This window comes from Amblyomma mixtum, chromosome 2 (assembly GCF_055824585.1).
Source record: "Amblyomma mixtum isolate Tamu chromosome 2, ASM5582458v1, whole genome shotgun sequence".
Lineage (NCBI taxonomy): Eukaryota > Metazoa > Arthropoda > Arachnida > Ixodida > Ixodidae > Amblyomma > Amblyomma mixtum.
Window position 1 is genome coordinate 134,136,775 of NC_143013.1, and position 13,981 is coordinate 134,150,755.

Consider the following 13,981-nt stretch of genomic DNA (forward strand, 5'->3'; position numbering starts at 1 on the left):
CCAGTGCAAACGTAATCGAAGCGACTGTAGCGACGGCCGCAATAGCCGATAGATGCCTTCAACGTGCGGCCGGCGGTAGCTTTCTTTTCGGCTGCTGCTAGGCCGCACTGCTGGCAGCCAGAAATCACGGAGTCTGCGTTACGTCATGTGCACGTCATGTTTCACGTCTCTTAGTCCTCTGTCGTCATAGACGAATCCCAAGTTTGAATCAGAGCGGCGGGAAAAACTTTTTCAACTTCGAATCCAAATTTCTTAGAAATAAATGCATCTTTCGCTGCCGGCCAAGTGGCAACAAAGCCATGACATGCCGAACTATCGGATTTTACTATAAAAAAAATATTAATAGTGCTCTCCTCAGTGTCCCTTTAAGAAGTTTGCACCACACGACTGATGCTCGTGACGAATTCAGTAAAACTACGGTGCATAGTGCCCCTGAGAGTAGCCTCATCCTATTCCAAAATGTGATTTTCTACATGTGGGTTCTCATGAGTGCTGTTCCATAATTCTTGATTTTTTTACCTTCTTCTAACAGTCCGGTACACTGCTGCAGGTTGTACTGTTTGGTCATAGCTATGCTACTCTTTTCTGCTTGAAAAGAGTAGCACAGCTCTCTAACACTCCAAAGGTGACCACAGCTGAGTTTGCAATTCTGCGGGGTGTTCTTATGTATGTTTGTCATTTCTTGGCATTTTCCCTGGCTCTATGGTGGACTCCAATGCATCAGAGGGTTTTTGTACGCTGCCACATATCTTTAGTTTTTTGCACTGCTTTGCTGCTTTCTTTTTACAGGGTGTTTTCAGGGACCACCTCTCTGATTTAACCATTTTTCATGCTGGCCATGACATCCAAGTAACACATAATGTTGCTTCAATGTTGCCTGTAAGTACCAAGTTCCATGCAACGTTATGTGATAAAATCTCACATTGCTGCAACCTCTGGTATCTTACTATGATGTCTCAAAATTACGTTAGTGAAACGTTTCTAGACATCAAAGCACTAACATTAGGTATATGTTTCAAATTTACGTTAGAGTAGCGTTTCTAGACATCAGAGCACCAACATTAGGCATACACATCTCACCAACGTTCTGTGTGACCAATGTTCAGATGACATTCATATCTTGTAACATGTACATAATACTGACAGAGCCATTAGGGCTCCTCAAATTTTCTATGATTTAACCACACACAAACACGTTCAGTGATACATGACACACTTTTATTATAACATGAAGAATATTTCGGTAGTAATCTTCTAACACGTAAGTCAGTTCACAGAGCACATAACCAATGGCTGTACTTTTCAGTGCTAACAAAATCTCAAACATAAACTCCTAGTTACATCTGAGTCTCCGTGGCATCATACATTTCATCGAAAAAGTAGGTGTGTGCGAATATTCAAAATGTTCACATATTAACTCAAGTATTATTGTATTTGATAACTCCGCCACCACACAGCATGCTGCCGCGATCTGGCAGAAAGGAGGGTTCAGTACTACAACGCTTTCTGTTCGTGTGGTGACATTCATAATGCTAAGATACGGCCTTCAAGTGTTCAGTGAGCATTCGAAAATCCTGCGGAATGCCTTATCTTGGAGGCCACAGCTCAAACTTTCGCCCCCCTCATCAACTGGGATTTGAATCAGTTTATATGCTTTCGTCATCAGAGGTAAAATGTATTTTTCCTATGGGTATCACATGAAGGTCGCAATGTTAATATACAGACTGAGTTGTAGTGTGTCTAACAACAGTTACAGCTGCTTTTCATACTCACACAAATAACGAATAATCATGGAAATATTTGATTCATTTTTTAACTAAATCATTCATATTAGATTTGGTTCTGAGAAAGCACTACTCACACACACCTAAGAAAAACCCAAGAATTCTGTTCTGAAATAACCACTCGAAAAAGTCTTTACAATATTTACAATATTGCAATAATTACAACATTGCTGCTCTCGCACTAACAGCATACGGATAGTCAAATCAACTTTCACGCACATATGTACAGTCTGCGTCGTCCTTGTGTAGAGTGCTTAAGCAATGTTCACCACCTGATAAAAACCGAAACTAGAATGCAGATAAAAGTTTCTGGACAACGTGCTCGTGCTAATTTTGCTTGCAGGTCTGTGTGGCTCAACGTCCTTGGAAGCGTTGCCTTTGAAAGCTAGAGGCTGCGACAAGGTGTCAGTTTAGTGTAGGAAAGTGTGCTGCTGAAGTGCTCTACACAAGGATGACACGGACTGTATGCATCAGATAACAAAAAATGTCTGATGGGAGATTGCGAGCCAAGGGTCTTCACAATGGGAGCAAAGGGAAAATAACAGAGAACTCTCTTACATTCCACATACTGAGACTCTGAGAAAAAGAGCAAAGAAAAGGAGCAAAGAAAGCTCCTTGGCTTTGTAAACACCGATATCAGTGAGGTGCAGCACTGCATTGTGAAAGCCACAAGCCACTAATATTGGTGTAATACTGTCCACAGATGGAGACCTCTCTATCAGCTACAAACACATTCTTTATTCAGACAATATTTCCATCTTTCATCTTCACGCAGTTATCTCCAGCCTTTGTAGACAGCACTTTGTTTTGAATTGTCACCTTACTGAATTGCTGCCCTTGGAAATTTGTTGGGACAGGTCCACTAACGTGCATTTTAGCAAGCTTAATGTGATTGCTGCCAAGATGACATGACTGCTTGTTTGGCAGCTTCAGTTCAGTTGCCCTCGTAAAAATTTGCTGGGTTGGAAGGGCACGGCCGCTCACTAGTTTCTTCAGCTTCCCAAGAAAACTTTCACATGGGAAGACGGAAAACGATGCCAGACAGCCAAATCGTCGCACATCCTCTGCCAAATGCATGAGGCTGTGTGTGCTGAGAGTATATATGCCATTACCATACAGGTTGCCCACTTTTGTAACAAAGTTAAAAAGCAACTCTTCAGCTTTGTTACAGTAAGCGATGCAGAGCTTAGGTGATACCGTATGGTAACGGCACAACTCAGTTTCAAAAAGTGAACATAGAACTGGTGAGCCAGATGGTGTTTGAGCACTATACAGGGCCGAAGTACACGAGGCAGTTCCTGAACTACGATGCTTTCCAAAACTCTACGGCTCGTAGTGACCTCGGGTGGTGTTGAATCTTGTATGGAGTGTTAACTGCCAGCTGCACCAGCTTTTCGGAAATTTTCTGACGTGTACCCATGTTGATGCTGATGGGACTGTGGATGTCCAGTAGTGAACTAGACGTCTTTTACGGCACCAAGGCAAACGAGGTGCATGTAGTCTAGCAGGAATTTGCTGACTAGTCCAATACCCAGCTCAAGTAATGGTGAAGCAGAATTATGGTGGTTGGGTTGTACCATATTTCTGAAATCTTCGTCTATATGCGAAGAGGCAAGTACATCAGGAAATATCACATTCCTGTGCTCTTCAGAGTACACGCCCTTTTGCGTGCATTTTAAGTGCGCTGCATGTCCTTTAGTGCACTTAAGAAAAGCCCGAGCAGGCATGTCGCAAACAAATGCACGTACAACCGCTGCATAAATAGCCTCACCATGCTGCAATCCAACTTCAAGAAGTGAAGCAAGCTCCTTCAGCATGTCTCGCATGTACACTTCAACATTCTTGGGCTTAGAGTCGCCCATGTATAGAGCTGCAAGGAAAGGCTCATGTCTTGAGCTCTCCTCAACTCGCACAAGAACGGGCCAAAACTGCTTCGACGAGCTCCTAAATATGGGAACACCATCGACGTTTATCGACAGTGAGATCGCTGAAGTGTTCAAGGGTATGGAGCCACTTTCCAATTGTTCAAAGATGTTATTAGTCACCCTGAAAAAGCAGTAACTACCGTTGCCCATCATGGTTACTGTGCTGGAACGAGGAGTATGCAACAGTGCTCTGGCGTCAGAAGGCAGGTCTTGGTGGTATGGTTGTAAGATCTTTAGAAGCTGATACCATCTTCGACAGGTAGTCTCGATGCTCCCGCTAGGAGCAGGCAGATCGTCCTTCGTCTAGCAGACAGAGTTGGGGGAGCAGTGAACAAACCGAATGCAAAATGCGCTCTCGGAGCAGGAATGCAACGGAAACGGAAACACAACGCTGCAAAGAGTTTCCGGTACAGCACTGAAATTGACGGAGCCAGAAGAGAAGACAGCTGAATCCAGCCGAAGCTGCTCAGGCTGGGGAGAAAATGGCGGCGGAGCGGTCCGAGTTGCGGTCTCTGCTACGCGATCACAGCATTTGCAACAGTTTGCTTGCATCGCAAATGGCTGCGAGCAAGATTGTTTCGGGCAAAGCGGCGACGCCTGCGCAAGATCATCTTTACCTGGTGGTGGCTGGTAAGCTTATCTCTTTGAAAGTTCGTAGTTGGCGTGGGTACACCTTGACCCACTGTGTTCGCTCTTCCCGTCATATGAGCATCCTCAATGTGCCGCAAATACAGGATACTGCCAGGACGTCCGATGCCTGCTGGCTCTTTCAATCGCCTGTGTTTATAATTGAATCGCTGAGGTAATTAGCATCGGTCTTGTAAATGCTGTACTACTAATAGTGACCACATGAGCTGCGTTGGTTTGGGGTGGGCGTGCGTAGTACAGCTACATGCGTTTTATGCCACAGCTTGTTTATAATGTTGCAGGCATTGTTATCATTATATAATTTCCCAGAGTGCAGGCTGAGCTATTGTAATTTTTTTAATGAATCGCCAAAAAGCAGCACCAAAAGGCAGCATGCATTCGTGGTAAAAATATTTTAGGGTGTGGGTTCGGGGAAAAAAAAACGCGTTTGAGAAAATCGCACTAGTGGAAAACTTTGTAACCATGAGCTAACATGCATCCCCTATTCATTGCAATAATTGTCACCTAATGGAGGCTGCATCTTGTTAATTTTAGCCCATTCCTGTACTGCATACTGTCTGCTGCGGAAATAGTAGAGTCCGGTCGACTGTTTTGTCAAAAATAGATGTGGGCTTTACCTCCGTGTTCAGTGCGACCTCCTCTTGTGCACTGCTGGCTAGGGAGGGCACTCATTTGACACTTCCAGTTACGGGTGTGCATGGTGACAATTTTGAGGCCATGTCACTGAAATGAGAGAACTTTGATATTGATTTGTATCGTTATTGACCTAGCTATATCTTGCAGTTCTGACTCGTATTAAGTTGCGCTGTTCAAGAGATTAACATTTATCTACTCCAATTTATTCGCAGCGCCTTGGACACCTGGTGAGACCAAGCTTCTGCTGGACTACTATGCTAGATACACGCCCCTAGTTGGTCCAATAAAGAAATTCAAGACTAAAAAAGCTATGTTCCATTTTGTTCAATCAAAATGACGAAAAAAACAAGACATCAGAACAGGGTTAGGGGTTTAGGGTTTATGTAGTTTAACGTCCCAAAGCGACTAAGGCTATGAGAGACGCCGTAGTGGAGGGCTCCGGAAATTTCGACCACCTGGGGTTCTTTAACGTGCACTGACATCGCACAGTACACGGGCCTCTAGAATTTCGCCTCCAAAGAAATCCTCCAAAGACGTCAGAACAGTCACAGTGTCAATCAACTACTGTATGAAGAGGAATTTGCTGCTATAAAATCAGTGGATGATAGCCTTGAGCCAGAGGCTCTGAGAGGGGTGAAAAAGTTTGTATACAAAGTGCCGGCTTCTTCTGCCGCAAGTCAAGATCTCGAAAGATTGTCTTCCAGCACATCTGACAACAGTAGCACACCGTCTCCTGAGCCTCGTTACATCGCAGGATCATCGCACAGCCATGTCTCAAAAAGGAAAAGAGAGCGGCAAAATAGTGACAGATTGAAGCACATGCGCTTCTTTTTTGAAGAGATGCGCCAAATCGATCGTGAGCGAGAAGCCAGAAAGGAAGCAAGACGACCGGCACAAAGAACTTCTGAAGGTGCACGCTGAGCACATGATTGTGTTGAAGCTTCTTGCCGCAAGTGAAAGTGCTTGAATTTTGTTCAGTGTTTTTTGAAAGCGCACAGGATGTGCAGCATTGTGTTAATAATACTAGTCATTTAGACTTCAAAATGGTCAATATTACCTAAGAATAAGAGAGGCTATTTATGCTATTGTTTTATTTTTAAAACTTCTCGTCTTATGCAACCTTCAAGCACGACAGCTTGCTTACGTTAATGTTGAAATGCGTGATTTTTAACTAATCAGTCCTACAATTCAGTACTGTAGTTCAGTACAACCTGGAAACAAGAGCACTAAGTTCTGCTATTGTTCAAATCTTTTTTTTTATTCAAATGTTTGTGGTAAATAAATTGTTTCCTACTTGGTAAAAGTCTTGTCATTAGGGCGGTCCACATTCACACCATGGGAATGTCCAATTGGAATTCAAAACAATTGTGGTAGGCTGCTTCTCTTCAGTTCCCTCAGACGACACAAGGCTGACTCACGCAGTGTTGGAGTTGTCTGGCTTGCTTCTTTTAGCTCTTCTGCTTCCATAACGTTATGCTCTTGTATGTCTTGTTGCCTTTCTTGCCTTTCGTCTTCAGTGAGAATATCATCAACACCGAGGTCCCCATCATCGAAGCAAATGTTGTGCAACACACAACAAGCAATTATGAATCGTGTGATTTTGTCCACTGTTGTAAATTCAACATACCGCAGTTGTCGAAACCTCTGCTTGAGGCGTCTGAATGCATTTTCTATTATGACTCTTGTTGAGGAGTGACGGCTGTTGTACGCCACCTGGGCTTCAGTCATGTTCCCAAAGTTTTTCAACGGTGTGAGCAGGTGCTCTCTGATAGGGTATGCCACATCCCCTAAAATATAGTACTTGTTAATTTGGCAAATGGTTGGCAAGTCCTCATTCACACCAGAGAGCCGCAGAGCCCGGGCATCGTGTATTTTGCTTGGTGTACCTGTGAAAACATCTTGGAACCTGCCATTGGAGTCGCATATGCCTTGCATGGTCAGTGAGACTTGATCGTGCTGGTTTACATACGTTGCTCTGATCTTGTTGTTAGGGCAGCGAATGGGAATGTACGTTCCATCTATGCACTCTATTACATTGGGGAATCCTGCAATCTGAAAAAGAGAATGTGTAAATAGCCACAACCATGAGTTTAATACTGAAAGCTTGCTGAAAAGAGAATCTAAAACCTGATTGTGATTTTCAGCTTTCAAATTAATGGTGTGTTCTTCAATTCCAACAGCCTAAATTTCATTGTAATCTATTTTTGAAACCTTTTTCAAAACTTTTGATTGCCTGTGCATGTTCATGTTTAGTTTACCATGCTTTTTATTTATTTATTTATTTATTTATTTCGTGTACCCTCAGGGCCAGAGGCATTATAGAGGAGAGTGGTTACAAAAATTTCAGAAAAAAATGTACAGTGCAGCAAACTAATTAGTAATACAAAAATGATTGCTCCTAGTTATACATTATTAGCTGTTGGGTTCTTGGTGTGCTGGTTAATAGTATATAATACACAAAATACAGCGCAGCAATACAGTGAAAAACAAACAAAATGCTTGTACAAAAAACAAGAATATAGAAAAAAAAAGATGATGCTCCTACTTATACAAAGTTTTCTAATGCTGTTTTGAAGCGTTGGTTGTCAGTAATGGTAGCGGTAGATGCAGGAAGGTGATTCCACTCAGCAGCTGTGCGCGGAAGAAATGACTGAAACATGGCATTGGTTTTGCAAAATGGAATTCCGACTTTGTTATTGTGATCTAGCCTTGATGAAATGTATTGGGGAGGGGAGATCAGTTCGTGGCGAAGTGAAGGATGATAAAATATCTTGTGAAAAAGTGAGAGTCTAAGGGCTTTACGGCGAGATGCTAAAGATGCAGGCTGAGATTTAATTTCATTGCAGAGATGCTGGCAGTTCGGTTATAATTACATACAATAAAACGAGCAGAATTATTCTGGACCATTTCTAATGAGTGAATTAGGTTTTGTCATAGTTTTGTCATTCAGTGCTAGTCATAGCTTTTTCTAAATAAGATCTCTTGCTATCAGGTAAGAACGTCACAACCTATAAAGCCATTGTAAATGTATTTAATATCACAAATTTGTTTTCAATGCTGTTGGACGTGTAATGCATCACAAGCATTCAGAACCTTAACAGTGAGACTAACCCCTGAATGCAGAAATCTAACTTCACTCGAACTTGTATCGCAGTAAGTCGACTTGAAGCACCAAGTCGACTTCAGGACCCCCAAGTTTGGTTTCGTGTTTCATAGACGCTCAACCTGACTTGCTTCGTCAAGTGAAGCGCGTGCTTGAACGCGAGGGCGCATTGCTCGTCTGGGGAAGAGAGTATTCAACATTCTATTATAATAACGCACGTTTTACTCGTATATACCAACGCGTTTCGTTCAGCAATCATAAACAGGCACTAGGTGTGAGTGACTTCTGCAGAAAAATGCTAACAATAAAACCACATTTCAGTGCTACCGGCCGCTTTCGCTTGAATGACGTCTTTGGTTGGCAACGTGTCCCACACTGAGCCAATTCTAGTTGAGCCATAGCCAGTTTTTTCTACGCTGTTTCTTTTCTGTTCACGTCTGCCTACCAGCAAGGCTTGTTTATCTACGTTATCCACGTGAGCAGAAATCGCGAAATGTCGCAACACTCTGAAGACTCGGGCTCTCAGCGGAGACCAGCGCCTCGCTTAACATTTGAAGAAAAAGAGCTCGTAACGGCGCTGGTGAAGGCGCATCAGCACATACTCGAGTGCAAGAAAACGGATGTGTCTTCGCTGGCGAAAAAAAACGAGACGTGGAAAGAAATTGCCAGACTTTTTAACAGCAACCACGGGGTGACCCGACACGACCCTCACCAGCTTAAAAAATGTTGGGCTAACATGAAGCAGAAATCAAAGGAGGAGGATGCGAGGAAACGGAGAGATTGCCCTAAGACAGGTGAGCAAGTTTTCAGGCCGTTTACAAACGCTTGTTCCTGCATGTTTCGTGTGCCATGAATAAGGGCGCGATTATTCTACTTGGTCTGCATAAGCAGCGTGTGCTGGAATGCATAGTTTTAGGAACGGTATAATAATGCGCAAATTGGCGCGTAATCACGCTTTCTGCGAAGTGTACCCTGCTTCATTTACGAATGCAGATAAATGCAGCCTGCTTTAATCGTGTAAATAATGCGCAAGCAGTACCCTGTACAGGCTCGTTTTATAGAAAATACGGACAATGTTTACTACACTCGAGTCAGTGCGAAAGCACAGATTTCTGCTACATAGAAGACGACGATGAGCGAGCAATGCCATGCGATGGAGCGTTTGCGTCAGGCCGGCAGCGAACAGACAATGGGCGATTCATACCGCTGACCTAGTTCAGACGGCGTCAACACTGGCGAACTTTATGTTCATGAGGAAACTTGCTGCGCGATTGAGAGTTGATTGGTACTATTGAAAATCCGGAAGGCTGTGCATAGAGCAACCTACCTTTACTCGTTCATGACACTATTGGGACTAGTGGCACAAAAATGGAGCGAAAACAACACTGGACGCATTGATGTGCCTTCGGTTGCTTTTGTATGGGACTTCATGAACAAAACAGTATTTTAATGGCACATTTTACATCTATTAAAACTAGCTTCACTGTGTGCTATATGTTTGTTTTCTTTTCAGGAGGAGGGCCAGCAGAGCGCGCAATAAGCCTGCAAAGCGAACAAGTGCTGGCTGTTGCCAGCCACACTTCAACGCGTGCTGGCAATGAAACCGATTCGGACAGGGGCATTGGCTCAGAAACTTCGCCACTTGCTCGTCGATCAATTAAGGGCAGTGCAGACACAAATTCCCCATCGTTGATAATGTCTTCGTTGGACCCATATTCGTCAGACACAGACTCAGTCTCACGAGGTTCTTCGTCTGCCTCCGGTGCATTACGGCTTGTGGATGGTTCTGGCTGCATCGTAGCTTCATCAGATTGACAGTGCTGCTACTTGGCTCGCTCTGCGCCAGAATTTTTGTCTAGTTCCAATGTCAACGAGGCGTCGCCTAATCCTCTCTATCTTCCGGGAACAGTCAGTGTAAATTCACATCCACATCCACACAATGCTAGTTATGAGGCACTGAAGTTGGTTCGCGTACAAGCAAGGCGAGCACTTGCTGAAGGCAGGCTTGTGCATGAGGAGTACCAGAAAAGAAACGATGGGAAGATACAAATGCACTTTCAAAACACCTATATCACACACCGACCTAGTTATGCACTCGTAAGCACAAAATTGCACCGCAGCTGCCAGTCGCCGCCATAACTGTATGCCCGTGTGGCTTGGCTTGGCTGCGTTTTATCTAAGCTAGAAACCACCTAAGCCAAAAAATGACAAAATAGTTTTCACTAAACTCAAAACACATATTTCAACAGAAATATCGCTAAAAATAAAAATCAAAGTACTGAATACTAAACACAGGTTTTTTTTTTACAATTTAGATGCTTTTACACATACAGGACAAAAAAAAATGCTGTCATGAGCACGGTCCACAGAGGACAACAACGGCCATGTGACCATGTGCGCGTGCTCAATTCGCAGTTGCATTGATCGCATTGTAGCATGAGGATCTGACGTCTTCTTTGACTTTTCGGGGCTGTGCAATAGTTTACAGGTGAGTGCATATTATACTTGTGCTACTGGTTTGATGGCACGGTTTTTAGTTCGTAGCCATAGTTAAGTTTGCATGCTGTCGTTCACGGGTGGCCATACATTTAAGCACTTCTTTTCTTTCCCACTGCGGTTGAATGGCATCCGCGTTTCTTTCCGACAAAAATTCTTATTGCAGTGTGAGCATAACGTTGCTGCGCTGCACACGCATAACACATGGTGGAGATGGATCGTTAGATGTTCAACATTCTTCTCACTCATTATTTGAGAATCGTGACATGATGCTAAAATCTTAAATCGGCATGCACTTAGCTTATGTTGCTTAATTAGTCTGCACGGCCGTTTAATGCAATTTAGTGCCCGCGAAAGTTCTTACCAGTTAGCCCTCAGCAAGTTGTAACAACTATGAAGCGCTTCTCAACTTTGTCTATCCTTGCCAGTTTGAAATGCCTTTATTTTGGCAGTTAGGCCTGTTGGCATACTAGCTAATCACGTTGTGTTCTCGCAGGATGTTTCTCATTGTAGAGTTTTCCAGCGGTGACGGAGTGGCTGCAGTGCCCAAAGCTTGGGCTAAAAATGGAGAAGCACTTTGGCCGCCCTGGCTTTGACTGGAGGATCTTGCCAAAAGGATGTAGTGCGACAGCTCATGAAAAGGGTCGTTACCGATGAGCCAGCCAAAGACTATTATTGCCTGACTGGCAGAAAGGGCAAGGCGCCATTCATGGAGTTGAAGCTCATGAATATGATCATTGGTTTGTACAAATTTTGTGTTTTATTGTGGAAGGCCATTATCATATCACAATAATTCCAACACTTTAGAGTTTGTCATTAAGGAGTCATGAAGAGAAGCATGCTTCATGAATTTATAATTTTCTGGAAGGCAAATCCACAGAACAGTTTTTTTTAGGACATAATTCAAAAGTAAATGTGCTGAGGCATATAACAGACAAAAAGGTACGCATCTCAGTATGTACATGTTTGAAATTTGTAACAGAAGTTGTGGAAGTGCAGTTTTGTACTGTAGCAGGTATCGATTTCTAGAGTTACTTAATGCTGTGATACTTTGTCTTTACAGCATCACTTCGGCTCTCTTGCCCATCTGGCAAAGAAGTGGATTTGAGGCGTGACATTGCCGATCACTTTTGCCACGCACCGGCTAGCTGCAAGAAACGGCAAGTCAGAGCCAGGGTTCCCGATTTGCGTGTGGAAGATGGGTTAATTGAATAGGCTTATGTGCAACTCTTTAGAAGAACTTCTGCATTGTACTAGAAACGGCACATTCTGTATTGACTTCAGCCACTTGACATCTGAGTGTTGAGCCTATAGTGCCCAACATGAGGCATATTGTGTGGAGCAGTAGAGGTAGTTAAAATGCATGGGACATAGAGGCAACCAAGAATGTTTGTTTTGTTACTTGTACTTCTCTATAAGAAGTGCAAAATACTACCATACTGCGGTCTATGGTGTAGCACATTTTAGGGGCAGAAAATTTGTGGGTGTCTTTGCTTCAAGCTTTATCCTTCGTAGTTGTAATCCAAAAAATATTGGCACACTCCATACACAGTAGAATTCTATCTTGCAAACTAAGTTCCTGTTTCTTTACTTTTTCAGTGCACAAACCTGAATATTAGTAATTTGTGTTTTTATTTCAGTGACCTCATTCGTGCGCTGGATGACCAAGATGCGTAATTATGCCCAATAAATGTTTCAGTTGATTTAACATGTGTATCATTTGTAATTCTTGCACTACTGTGCCTGCATCTTTCAAGTGACAGGTCAGTAGTGCAAGTCTGTCTTAAAAGCACACGATCACTACTTACCATCTTTGTGCAGGTGATTTGCATTCATATACAGATGTGTGCAGCAGTTGACAAAAGGCAGCAGACACGCTTTTTGCATGATTCCTCTATCAGCTGTGACCACGCCGTACATACTGCGGGCAGGTAGTACTGCTCATTTAGCTTTTTATCCAGCTGCTCCCCGAGGAATGTGCATGCAATGTAACAGAATACAATAAGGCAATGCTGGCCGTTTCTTGTTGATCCAACGTCAATATAACATCAGATCCACAGGGGGCCTAGCAGTATTGCAGTATAACGGGTACTATATGTATGTATAGAAAAAAAATATTCTTTCATACCTCATTCTAGGTCCCAACCTGGATGCCGCCAGAACTATGCGACAAGTAGAGGCCAAAGGCATTCAGCAACAAAGGCTACACTACTGTTGACGGCATACTCGACTGCACTGAAATTTTCATTGAAACACCATCTTCATTCAGAGTCCAAAGTGAAACGTACTCCACATACAAAAAACATAATACTGCAAAGGGACTAGTTGCCTGCAGCCCCAGCGGATTTGTCACATTTGTGTCAGATCTGGCTCCCGGGAGAGTGTCTGACAAAGCACTAACAAATTCTTCTGGGGTGCTGGAGAAGTTTGCACCAGGGCGAAGTGTGACGGCTGACAGGGGATTCACTATTGAAGAAGAGTGCAAGCATACCACCATTCCTGGAAGGACGGCCTCAGCTCGCGGAAGACGACGAAAATGAGACAAGACTAACTGCTAGCGTGCGGACACACGTGGAAAGGGTGAGACGACGATGGGGAAAATTCTTTCCTCCTGGAGTTCAGCTTCCTGCATAAAGGACAAGACAGCCCCGTTGGTTCCCATGCAATAAGGAGAATTGTTGATGCTGTGTACCAAGAGAAGTTAGAGCACACATTGTAAGTGTGACCATTAATCTTTTGTTAACCATTCAGTATTGCAATATAAGGACAAGACAGCCCCGTTGGTTCCCATGCAATAAGGAGAATTGTTGATGCTGTGTACCAAGAGATGTTAGAGCACACATTGTAAGTGTGACTATTCATTAATATTTTGTTAACCATTCAGTATTTCAATATAAGGACAAGACAGCCCCATTGGTTCCTATGCAATAAGGAGAATTGTTGATGCTGCGTACCAAGAGATGTTAGAGCACACATTGTAAGTGTGACTATTCATTAGTCTTTTGTTAACCATTCAGTATTTCAATATAAGGACAAGACAGCCCCATTCGTTCCTATGCAATAAGGAGAATTGTTGATGCTGCGTACCAAGAGATGTTAGAGCACACATTGTAAGTGTGACTATTCATTAATCTTTTGTTAACCATTTAGTATTTCAATATAAGGACAAGACAGCCCCATGGTTCCTATGCAATAAGGAGAATTGTTGATGCTGCGTACCAAGAGATGTTAGAGCACACATTGTAAGTGTGACTATTCATTAATCTGTTGTTAACCATTCAGTATTTCAATATAAGGACAAGACAGCCCCATGGTTCCTATGCAATAAGGAGAATTGTTGATGCTGCGTACCAAGAGATGTTAGAGCACACATTGTAAGTGTGACTATT

General features: G+C 43.2%; 1 long non-coding RNA gene across 5 annotated transcripts in view; it reads right to left on the minus strand.

Moving 5' to 3' along the window:
- Window positions 1-13,981, minus strand: part of LOC149360964 (uncharacterized) — a 92,683-nt gene that overhangs the window by 16,131 nt on the left and 62,571 nt on the right. The window contains exons 3-4 of one of the 5 annotated variants that reach the window (XR_016288888.1): window positions 12,401-13,218; window positions 1,197-7,045 (exon numbers count right to left, since the gene is read on the minus strand). The exons of 2 other annotated variants lie outside the window; for them this stretch is intronic. This is a non-coding gene — a long non-coding RNA (uncharacterized LOC149360964). Of the gene's footprint in view, window positions 1-1,196; window positions 13,219-13,981 lie in introns of those variants that run through there. 2 more of the 5 variants (XR_016288885.1, XR_016288889.1) reach the window with 2 other exon arrangements.